Below are 12743 nucleotides of genomic sequence, written 5' to 3' on the forward strand. Positions count from 1 at the left end.
GACAGTTTTATCGTTCCTAGACGAAGGTGAGGCTGTGAACGTGAAACTTGAAATGATCGCGTTGCTCTTCGTGGGGATCCCCTTGCCAAGATTCCTGTTGATTAATGATCGAACGCAGCCGTAAACGTTCCGACTGATTTCGCCCTTCGTTCGAGAATATTGGTCGTCACGGCAACAGTGAGAAAGAGAGAGGAAGAAATTCCAGAATTTCGTGCAATCTTTGGCTTTTCGTATATTTAATTTCTTCGGAGTTTAAGTAATCTAAGTGTATTGATCGTAATCTCGTTGTTGTTTAAAGTTCTTTGAGTTTCTGATTTTTTTTTTTTGGAAATGTTTCAATAATTCTTAATGAAAAAAGGTATTTAAATTATTTTAACGTATAGTGAAAATGTTGATATTATTTAAGAAAGTCAAATTTTAGATTTTTTTAAAAAAGTTTTTTTAATATAGCATTTTTTATTCCATTTTCATTTCTGACTGACAGTTCATGGAATTTTAAATTCGACGGCAGGATAAGATAGTAGATTTAACGTAAAAAATAAAGTACTTTTTTCTCTCTCTCTCCTTTTCCATATTTCATCCATATTTTTCTACGATAGAACAAAATGGGCAATTTTGTTCAGAATTCGTGACTAATGAAATGCAGTGGGTCACAAAAATATTTGAACGCGTGAAAATTATTACGCGGTAAGTAAAAAGTAACAGCGTTGTAAAAATATAGAATATTTTCTTTCTGAAAAATATATATTATTATTCTTCATTGAAATAGTTCTTTTGGAGAAATTTTTACAATCGTAACACATTGTTCCCAATCCTGGTGACAATGCTGAAAAAACTTCCGTCGAAATTTATCATTCCAGTCGGTCGATCTCTTCTGGATTGTTACTCATTGTTCCAAAATGACAACTCTTGAGATAGCTTTTTCAGTTTTGAATCACGTGGATTTAAATTAAAGTACAGAGCAAATTTAATCGAAGTGAAATTCGTATAATATATCAATTTTTCATTTTCAATTCGCATATTGCTATGATACACTGTTGCCAAATCGTTTGTGTTATTGAAATTGATATAGGAGATAGAAATATATTGGAGATAGAGATATATGTGTATTGGCATTTATTGCCAATTGCCAAATCTTTTTCAAACACACCATATTGTCGATCGTGAAAGTTGCAACAGTTGTCCAATAACACAATACATTCTTATAATATGATTTATTTAATAATCGCACATGTTACAATTTAATAAACTTAGATAATGGCACAAATTTGTGTTTCCAACACATTCTTTTTGTATTAATTTTGATTAATATGATTTAAATATAGAACGAATTAATCGTGTTATAAGAAATATCGTAATATTCAATCATTATATGCAGTTATTATTGGAATTTGAAATAAATTAAAAAGTAAAAATAAATAAACTCGCAAAAATATTTGAATCAGTTTTTAATTCTGTTATATGATTATTCACATTTATTTTTGCTTGGATTTTTATTTATTATAATAAATATTTTATTATTCTTATCTTTTTGCATTTATTTATCTATACAATCTCGACAATGTGTGAGCACAAATACTCATATATATCAAATATATATCAAATTTTTTTTTGAAAAACAGAAAAATTATATTAACATTTAAAAGTTGTTACAGGTTTTTCACAAACCTCTCTCACGACGAGTTAATGAGTTGAAGATACTTTGCAAAAAATTCGACGTTTGTATATAAATATATGCAGCTATAAATCGATGATTTATAGCTTTAACCGTTTATTCTTTAACTTTATATGACGTCGAACAATGAAATCTTTTTAATGATTTTAAAGCTTTGTGGCGAGATATTTACACGTCCCCCTTTCCACAATTTTTTAACTATTCCCTGCTTGTTTGTTTCGACCATTATTCCGTTTGCTTCGTGTCATTACAATTGATTCCTTTTTAGATATTGGACTCGTGCATATGGCTATAAAAAAAGCATATTTGAACGTTATATTGTTTACGACAGCGTATAAATTAATTACCTCCATAAGCATAAAGAGCCAACCGCTCAGAAGCCTTCGTACACTTTACATTCAATTAATAAGTTGTCAATCAACTTGTCGTTGTTCATCAACGATAATTCCGTTCTATATGAGACATTGTGAAATTATGGATCATCAATTATGGAACAATTTTTTTTTTTCATTAATGGAATATCATTTCGTGAAGTAGGTGAAATCAATCCTTCAAGTTTCGTTATATAATTTTCCCTTTTTTTAGGTGAATAAAAATTCGTAAAATTTTAAATTAAAAAAAATATCCAGATTTCAGTGTTCTGAAATTATCCTCGTTGTATAAAATATTTCCAAAAATTGTTATAGGAAACGCGAACAAAATTTGATTTAAAAATTCGAGAATTTTCGATTTTTCAAATTATCGAAATATACAAATATACGTTTTAATTATATTTAAATAAATTTGTAACAACGTGATGAAAACTAATTGTGACTAATTGGGTATTGTTTAATTCAATTATTTTCGATTATAAAAATTATAATAGAACGTGTGTTTATATATATCATTGTGCACATATAATATTCGTTAAGAAGATTTAAAAAAATTACAATAAGGGATAAAAAACGACTATTTAACGAGAATGCAATCAAAAGTGGAGAAACGGAGCCAAATAATGCAGAAAGTGAAAATAATGTAAACAGAATAAATAGAAGTACGCTTCGAATACGCTCGTTGACTTTTAATAGAATATTAAACTTGTCAAATATTATATACCGAATCTTTTCGATCATTCATTAAATAATTATTAAAAAATAATTACTCATCAATGTGTTAAAAAACGATACATAGATACTCCCCCCCTTCCTAAAAAAAAATAAACATAAGAAAAAAAATAACTATTTTATAACAAATTTCTGGATATTATTTTCATATATTTCCGCGAAGAAGATCAAACATAGGTCACGTGAGATTTCCCCCTCCATATTTTTTCTTATCTGTGTAGGACACTTTACAGAGTCGACGCTGTTTCGAACAGCCGAGCTTCCAAACGAGTGTTTCTGACGTTTGAGGAAGTGGCGATAACTTGAATCTATATATATATATATATATACACATACACACACAGTACAATCTTTATGTTACTTTTTCATAAACTAGCGAGTTGGGAGAGGTATCGATTTTTCGTGGATTTCGCGTTAAACGCAGGAAGAAAGAGGGAAAGGAAAGGTGGCAAGAAAAAGACGAGAATCGCGCTCTCCACGCTATGTTTAGTATTATATAGAAACGGGCATACCAGACGAAACGGACCTGTGTGTCTCCTTGCTAAAACCGCGTCATCTGGCTAAACTTGGAACTTAGAACTATCGTCTGGCTTCCGTTCGCTCGTCGCTCGATGTATTCCACCATCTTTCTTTTTGAAACTGTTTTATATAATCCTTGCCGCGCGAAAACTCGCTGCCCATACGTATATTTAGATTATATTTAGATCGTCGCTCTTATTTTAATCCTTCAGCGTTCCTAGTTGATCCTTCCAGTTTTTCATTTTCTTTCTTTTTTTTTTTTCTTCTTCTTCTTTCGATTACTTGAAGAAAATTTGCGTGAAGTATGGATATGCTAAAATGCTAGTTTTGCGTAATGCAAAGGTATAAATTAGATTACTGTTAAAGATAACTTATCTATTAATTTGAATGAAATAGTAAAGATAATAAATTAATTTTTTCTTGATTAACTGTTTTTTTTTTTAATTAATAATTCGCAATTGAATTATAATAATATTCTGGTGACAAAAATTTTTTCACTTTCTTCTTCTTCTAATTTTAATTAGTTTTATTTTAAAACAGTTATTTATATATGTAAATTAAATACAGAAAAGATCATTTAATATGTGTATCAATTTTGTCACTGAGTATCTTTGTTAAGTCAAAACTTGTATAATATCTAAACATTCTATGATTTAAATCGTATGCTAACTATATTTTCAATAAAAATAAATACCTTGATGAAAATATAGATGCCTTTCTATCACTAATTAAACAATGAAAATAAAATTAAATTTGAAAGTAAAGTTGAATATATTCATATTATATATGTATTATATTCAAAAATAAGCATGCGTTTCGTATTAATTATTAAAACGAAATCAAAAATAGTTGAGAAATTAGAAAGCGGTTAGATTGTAGAAAAGTATCTGTAATTACATTGGTAATTCCACAATATATTAAAAAAAAAAAAAAACAGAAATTATAAGAATATTGAAATTGAAAATTAATTACAAATTGCACATTCGTTTGTAATAATTTTTTCATCAATAATTTTCATAAAAGAAATCATTTCGTAAATCGTTATCCTTAAAACAACGATTTTTAAAATACAATAATTCATCTGATATTTAAAAAAAGAAAAAAAAAACAAAGTTGACTTTCACGTGCCCTTAAAAAGAAACTATTTACTGTTATTTGGTAACAACTTATATAATACATTCCACTGTCCAAAAGTTCCTTTGTCCAAACGGTTTTGTCTTCCATTATATTCCATTTTAATATCACGTTATATTTTATAACGTATTCATAAATTTAATTTTCCTCATTTGATATTTTCTCATTCATTGTTAGATTGAATAATCAGCGTCTTTTTTATCGTGATTCTTGATTCTTTTAATTTTATTCTTTCATTTTAGAATATATGTAGTATATTCTATAATGTCAATCAATCCTCGAAGTAAAATTCCGAACAAAATTATTTCAACATCAAGTTGGAATAACTGAAACGAGACATTATGTATATACGTGATATACATACAGGTTTTGCGTGTTGTGTTGTTTGACTTTTCAAACATGTGGTACCTATAAGGGACGGAGCAGTAACTTGGCCAAGTCGTCTATTCTTTGACCAAGATTCACTCTATAGTGTGCTGCATCTTGAAATATTCTATATTCGCTGTCCTTGTCCACCGATATATTTCAAAATGCCCGATATATGGAGGAATAACGAATAACGAAAAAATTATTTTTCCCAGAGAATAAATTTTACATGATATTCATATATGTGAAAATGAACAATAAGAATTTTTGATTATCGATGAAACAATTTTAAGTTTTATATCTGCCAAGGGATGTGTCAAAAATTATTCATATTTTTACGATTTTGAATGAGTGCATCACGAAAATACATTAAATTGCTAGAAATAAATATTAATAATATTAATTATATCGCGTGACAGAAGAGTAAATAAGATTGATAAAAATTTTAAATAATACAATATGTAAGATTTCAATTTTTTTTTTTTTATTTAAGAGAGTATATTATAAAAATTGTTTCGAATTGTATCCAAGTTGTCGCACAGTTTGTTGAATATTTGACTCGCGTTAGAATTTTTTTTTTTTATCCTTCAATTTCAATTTTAATTATAAGATCAAAGAAAGTTTGCTGACGCAAACCAAGAGGATTGCAAGAGTGGAAAATGCAATGAAATTCCTCGTTTACCTAAATACTGTTATTACTTAATAAATACTATTATTTACGTGTTTATTCGAGATGGCGACAATTGCATCGACACGCGTAATTATTAATAACGCTTTTATATAAAAAAAGAATTTCTCTATTTAACCACTTTCTCTATTCCCCTTTAGAATTTTTAGCATTAGAAGACTTTCTTTAATCTTAATAATAAAACGACTGATTTGAAATCGAAACGATTTTTAAGAAACTAAATTACACATTTTGTTAAATTCTTTAAAGATTACTTTGACGAAGGAAAGATATACAAAATTTTCTTTTTTTATTAATCAATACCTTTCCAAAGTACAAGCTTTTCTTTTTATTATTAAATCAAAATTAACAAATATTCTAAATTGTAATTCTAATACTATGAAATATCAGTAAATTTATATATGTAAAAAAAAAAAACGAATTAAAATATAAACGATTTAATTATTCGAAATAAACTATATAATATTATACGTATTTAACATCACTATAATCTTTTAATAAACATCTGTATTTGAACAATCTATTATCCAAAGAATCCGCATGCACACCGTTTTCTTCAAACAGGAGACCGACTCTAAAACGACCAACGCGCGATCTTATCCAAAAGAATTTAATGGATTAATTCGAACGTAATCCATACCACTCTTCTTCTTCTCCGAGTCAAGAAATCAAGATCGATCGATAAAGAAAATCTCTCTTAGACCCCGTTCGATTTTTCGTATAAAAGTAATCGGTGCCAAAGTCGACGACGATGAAAATCACAGGCCAAGAAGACAAAAGGAAACCCAGCAATTCCGTGGGGGGAGACTAGGGGGTGAGAGGTTGGAGGATATGAAGAAGGAAAAAAAAATGCGGAGGAAGGCTGTTACACGGCGAAGAGAGAGAGAGAGAGAGAGAGAGAGAGAGAGAGAGAGAGAGAGTGAAGAGAGAAAAGCAGCGAAACTCTTCGGCTGCGTAGCTTTCTCATTATCGCGATTGTTCCACGATGGGTTCCACCGGTCGACAATGGACGACACAGTTTTTTCGTCGTGGAAGAAAGAACCTTACCGTCGTGTCCCTCCTTTTCTTTCTTCTCTTGCCGTTCTGTCTCTATTTTCCCCCCTCTCCTCCTTCCCTGTCTTCTTTCTTTCTTTTTTTTTCTTTTTTTTTTTGTTACCTCCTTTCAGGCCAGTCTTGAGTTGCTATACTTTCCATTGTGCCGGGACATAGGCTTGAAAACAGAGCCCACAAAGCGTCAATAGTAGGTCATCGGCTGGTACACGCGCTTATTTGCTTCCATTCCCCTTCTCTATCTCTCTCTCTTTCTCTCTCTCTCTCTGTCTGTCTGTCTCTCGTGCGCTCGAGTAAGACCACGAGTTGATCAGTGGATAAAGAAGGGAGGAAAAGGAAGAGTCGTTGATCGACGATCGCCGCGGTCGAGTTGCGTGGAAAAACAAAGCTTTTTGGTTTTCATTATACGATATCGATTTTGGATAATTCTTCTAGGAACGAATAATAGAACGCGTTTATCGTGCTCGATGCATATCAATTTTTCGCGAGTCCTCGATCGATTTTGGATAATTTTTCTTCTTGGAATTTTTTTATATTTTAGAACGAATAATAAAACGCATTTATCGCGCTCGATGCATATCAATTTTTCGCGAGTCTTCGATCGATTTTGGATAATTCTTCTTCTTGGAATTTTTTTATGTTTAGAATAGAATGTGAATTTGAACAACAAGGTTCTTGAAATTGTTGCGCTTGTGACAGTAAGCATGGCGTTTATTCGCTCGTATATTTCGGATGTTAATGATGCGTTTGTAGAAACAGTTGATAAATCATAGTGAGATACATGCTGATATTTTGCCAGATCAGAATCTTGGTTTCTATCTGAACGTATTTTAAAATCCAGGGAATCGAGCTTTTCTGCGATTTCTTTGGAAAAATTTCTTAATCGAGTCCTGTTATTAATGACGCATCGTGTATACATAATGCAATGCGATAAAAATGATTTCTAGCTTTGGATACGTGAGAAAGGAAACGACAAACTTCTTGCTTTATGTGTTTCGAGCCAAATTTACGATTCGTCATTTTTTTTTTCTTTGATCCACAATTTTTAATTCAAGCTCTCGTCAAGTAAATTTTAAAAATGAAAATTATTCGATACATCTTTTATACCTTTCGAGCTAATAAAATTATTAAAACATTTATGAGAAAAAAATATATAAAATATCCAAAACAAAAAAATAATCACATTTACATAATTTTTATAAACCAAAATTCTTTTCTATCGCGCCAAATGATTTCCGACTTGAGGGATCTTAAAATATACATCTTTTCGATACTCCGCTCTTGAAATCCTCGAAATTTCGAATCTTTTCCCTCGTTAAAATTGATCTCTCCGCCGGGATTCTCATCCATCCCCCTCCTCTTGTTACCGAAACAACTCACAATTAAGTTACTTCGTGCGTGGCGGCCAATCAACTTTCCTCGCTTTTCTCACAACGAAAAACTCCTTTTCACGCTCCCTTTCCCTTTCCCTCGGATTAACCTTTATAACCTGGATACTAAGGGAATTCCAGAAGGATTCCGGAACAAGGGTTGGAAACGTAACGGGAAGGGAAAAAAGAGGGAGAGGGAAGAGAGCATAATTTCATCCCGGTGATAAAACTATCACGCTTTTGCAATTGGATAAAAGCAGCCTCACCTTTTATTCCGTGTTGGAGAGTAATAGTAGTAGCTGCGAATTAAACGAATCGTAAACGAAAAAAGTTTGGGAATCCAGATAAGCGGTGAGTGAGAAAGAGAGGAGTTATTACCGACGTGTATCTTTCTATTTCGTATTTGGTTCTAATATAATATAAAAGAAAATACTGAATAAACGTGCAAATAAGTTCTTCTCTTCTCCCTTTTCTTTCTCCAAATTCAAGATTTTATCGCATAAATCAGGGCACCATTTCCAAAGCTAGAATGCAGATGCTTCTCGCACGTCGTACCGCATGAAATCGTCGCACAGCGTTGGGGATTCTTAAACTCTTCTTAAAAACGAAAGAACGCTGTTTCAGGTGGCGCCACGAACGGGAAGTAATCGAATTACGATCGTGGAAAAAGGAACTTGTTTGCACAGCTAATTACGATGTTGCAATAGCGCGTCACAAGCAACAGGAATGTCGATCACACGTCTCACGGTTTGGCTGAGCGTTCATCTTATCGTCTTCAGTCGCTTACGTTTTCGTAGACGAAGTAAAATCACTATTTTCACTGTTCCTGTTTGAAATACGTATCAGATTATTTTTTGCTACCTTAGCAGAACTTTCACTACCATAATATATTCTTTTTGGGATATTTTTTAAAGGTACCTTTCTAAATATTCTAATATTTTTAATATTTTTCTGGAGGAAGTATATCTGCATAATCGTCCGAATGCAGAAGTAATTCGAAGCTAATCGAGGAAAAAAAGGAAGAGCAGCTTATTTGCACATTTAATACAAATATATTCTTAAACGATTAATTTATTTTAATTTTAATGCGTGATATTTCGATGAATGAGAAAAATCCTTAAGGATAAAGCAAATTTATCGCGTCAGTATTCTTCGAGGGCTAAAAATAAAATGTGGATCATCGATAGATTGGGGAGGAGGGGAGGGGGAGAAGAATATTTCATCGAGCGAAAGAGATACGAAAAACGGGAAGAAAAGTGAAAAACCGTAGGATGGATTTCGCTTTACGTATTTTTTGTTCTTTTATTCGCAATTTTTTATCCTCGATTATTTTTAAAATAAAAATTTTGAAACAAAAGTTTTGAAACAAGAGCAAAATAAAAAAGAAAAAAAGGAATAAAGATTGCTAAGATAAAAATAAGAAAGAAATTTATTGGAAATGATGATTCGTATGAAAACTTATATGAAAAATATTATCTTATTTTTAAAATAATAATTATAATTTGCGATTTCTGAAATGCATTTTTTTCCCCTCTATTTTATTAAGCAAATGACGTAAAAAATAAAAATAGAATAGAAGTAGAGTTAAGTTTTCCTGCTGTGATTTTTATTTTTACTTCAATGGATAGAAAAAAAATGATAGTATTTAATATTTTAATTCTACCTATTTATTTATAATTTATACTTGATATGTATTTCCTTCTTACATGTGTATTTTATGTTGAGAATAAAGATAAAATTGAACTTTTTCGTTATAATGAATGTAACTAATTTTATTTGTACAGTAATTCAGTTTTATAATTTAATTATATTAAATATTAAAATATCGATACATCTCGAGATAATTTACAATCTGTTAATCGTGAAAAATCGCATAATTACACAAAATTTTAGAAAATTTTACTCGTAAAGGAATTATCAATTGTCGGAAAAATCGCAAAAATTGACGAATGAAATTTATTTCCGATTCGAAACTCAAGCTCGAACTGACGGGATTAAATATTTGAATAAACATTTACCTTTCTATTAATCCTCGACACTCGTCCATTCGTCTTTTCCGAATTGAAAAAAATATTGTCAAATCGTATCGCTTGTCTTTTGCACCACTTTCGAATAATAGATTTGTCGACGACGACAACGCTATCAATTGACGTGTGCAACAGGCCGAAAAGCCGACCGACCTATATGCGGTTCGTGGATTAAAAATATCGAAAAAAAAAAAAAAAAAAGGAAAGGGAAAAAATAGAGAGACGGCGAGGAAGAGAAATACGGCGCGGATTTAAGGTGTGTATGGAAGAGAAAATTATGCCGCGGAAATGTCGTGAATCTGTGCTTAGTTCCCGCCTGTGAACCTGAAAGACCAACTGTCGAGGAGGTCGAGAGGACTCGTCCAGACACAACGACGTCAACGAACGTGGAGTGAAGATGAAAGGGACGAAATGGTCTCGTGACGCAATCAGTGGCGTAACCGAACGAAAAAAGAGCTCTTTCGTCCCGTGAAAATCCCCCATTCTTCCTTCTTCATAAAAATTCTTCGTGGAAAAATGTATCTCGTTGACGATACACACGTTTGGATAATATTCGAGATCTTGTCACGTGAAATGATTGTTCGATATTCAAGCATTTTATATCTTTGGAAAATAACTTTTTGCATTTAGAAAATTTTATTTCGAACGACGCGTTCATCGTATTATCATTCTTTTAGATTAGGTTACGTTACGAAATTTTCCTTCACTTTCTTTTCTCAGCTATCTCTCCACGCATTTCCAAAAGAACACAGAGGAATAAAAACGAAAACTTCGAAAAGAATATTTTTTTAACTAATTTTCAAATATATCCAACGTTTCGTATGTAATAAAACGGACAATCGAAGCCACGAACGATCCACGAACGAAGGGAAAGAAACTGATCGCAGAGAGGGCGCCACTAATCTATCCAATGATAGATTACGTCTACGTCAAACAACGTATATACACAAGTTGTTTTAGATTAACGAAAAAGAAAAAGAAAAAAAAAGTTACGAATCGAAGTAGACAATTTTAAGAATTTTATCAAGATATCATCGAATTGACGACTACAATACGCCTCTATTTTTATTCCGGCGCGAAACATTCCAGATTTTTCCAAGACTCGTGTTTTCCACTATTTTCGATTTTCCTCCATTCCCGTTCCGCGGCGGTTTCATCCTCTTGAAGGCTGGGAACGGCGCGCGGCGCATGCAACACGATCCCTTTGTTGGGGAAGAATGAAAAAAAGTCTGGCGTGTATTGCTTCACTGAGCGGTTCGCGACTACACAAGGTACATTAAAAGATTTTCATCGGGGATTTCTATGTTAACGTGCGCATTCCCCGACGACGACGACGACGGCGAACGAAAAAAGAGATTTCTCTGAAATTCCTGCGTGTTCGTCTGCGGTTTCGTCGCGAAGTAATTACATCTCGTTTCCTTCCTTGTACACAACGATCGAAACGGTCGAAATTCGACGGAACAAGATCGTTCCTTGAAACGAAAGCAATATTTTTTCGTCGATCGATTTCGAAAATTTTTCCAGTACAATTTTAGTAATAGCACGCGGGTTTAATCATTTGGCCGAGCTTCAAATTGCTGGATGTAATTCTGGCCGAGATTCGAACTTACAAACTTGGACATTCTCGATAAATTGCTCCTGGAGCGTACGAGTCCCGCGTATCTTGGAACAAGCTTTTCTCGTTTTTCCTTTCGGGAGAAAAGTTGACTTTCACAAGAAATATTGTAGCAGCGTGATACGCATTGCGGAAGATCATAAAAATCCACGAGTATTATTGAATAATTTTCCACTATTTGTATTTTATTCTATATTTTCTCGATTATACCAACTTATGGATAGAGATTAAAATTGTAGGTTAATTGTAAAAGTTGGTCTACAAAAAGGGTCGCTTAAATTATAAGTTCGTTATTCTCGCAATTTAAGTTGATTAGAACGAAAAAGAAGATAATGTAAGTTGATAAATGAGCAACATTTTCCTACATCATACTTTTTTAATCTCTGGAATCGATATCATGTTCCACGAATATATTAATATCTCGTATACAATGTTTTTACAAAGCGTATCGTACATTTTAAAATGGAACCACGCATATTATCATTTTCTTTTCCTTGCGAATATCTTTGACATCCTCAGACGGATGGTTGCTTATATTGCGCGCTTATATCTCTTCGTATTCTTTTTCCTCGTCGTAAAATGAAACTAGACAGAAATTATAATTAGAAATAAAAAAATATAACGATTTAAAATTTTTTTAAACGATCCGTTATATCGATATAATATAGATTGAAAGATGATACACGTGCGTTATAAATTAGGAAGAAAATTTTATAAACGAAACGAAACTAATTGAAGACAGGCTCTGCACGATCAGATTTTAAAGCCTGTTATTTATTTTCGATAACTTTTTAATAGAATTCGTGTTAAAAAAAACGAAAACTTCCGCCTTTCACTCAACGAGTCAAGAAGATTAAGCGAGACTAAGAAAGAAAGAAAGAAAGAAAGAAATACGATCTATCTTTTTGGCTCGAAGGAAAGATATTCTACTTTGACCTTTCTTCCCTTTCTCCCCTTTTTCTATTTTCTCAAAAAAAGAGGGGGGGAGAGGAGGGGGTGGGAGGACTCGTTGACACAATTCAAAGACTCGGCGTGTACGAAATTAAGTGGCACGTGAAAGCATTCCAACGCTAGTTGGATGTCGGGGTCAAGAGGTTAAAGCTCGTACTTACTACTGTATGGTAGAATTAAGCTCACGTTGAAGCATTTACGAAGCTGTTCGAAGATACTTCTTCTTTTTTTTCTCGTTTTATCTC

General features: G+C 32.2%; 1 protein-coding gene and 1 long non-coding RNA gene across 8 annotated transcripts in view; one reads left to right on the plus strand and one right to left on the minus strand.

Annotated features, from left to right (window-relative positions):
* LOC107998451 (RNA-binding protein Musashi homolog 2) overlaps nucleotides 1-12743 on the plus strand; it is a 177844-nt gene that overhangs the window by 63305 nt on the left and 101796 nt on the right. The gene's annotated exons all lie outside the window — the stretch shown is intronic.
* Nucleotides 726-10821, minus strand: LOC133666396 (uncharacterized). 2 transcript variants are annotated; one of them, XR_009830482.1, is made up of 3 exons: nucleotides 4840-10821; nucleotides 2023-4757; nucleotides 726-1964 (listed from the first exon to the last, which is right to left on the minus strand). It is a non-coding gene; the product is annotated as an uncharacterized LOC133666396 (long non-coding RNA). The 2 variants fall into 2 exon arrangements; XR_009830481.1 differs by having other exon boundaries at nucleotides 2023-10821.

This window comes from Apis cerana, linkage group LG7 (assembly GCF_029169275.1).
Source record: "Apis cerana isolate GH-2021 linkage group LG7, AcerK_1.0, whole genome shotgun sequence".
NCBI lineage: Eukaryota > Metazoa > Arthropoda > Insecta > Hymenoptera > Apidae > Apis > Apis cerana.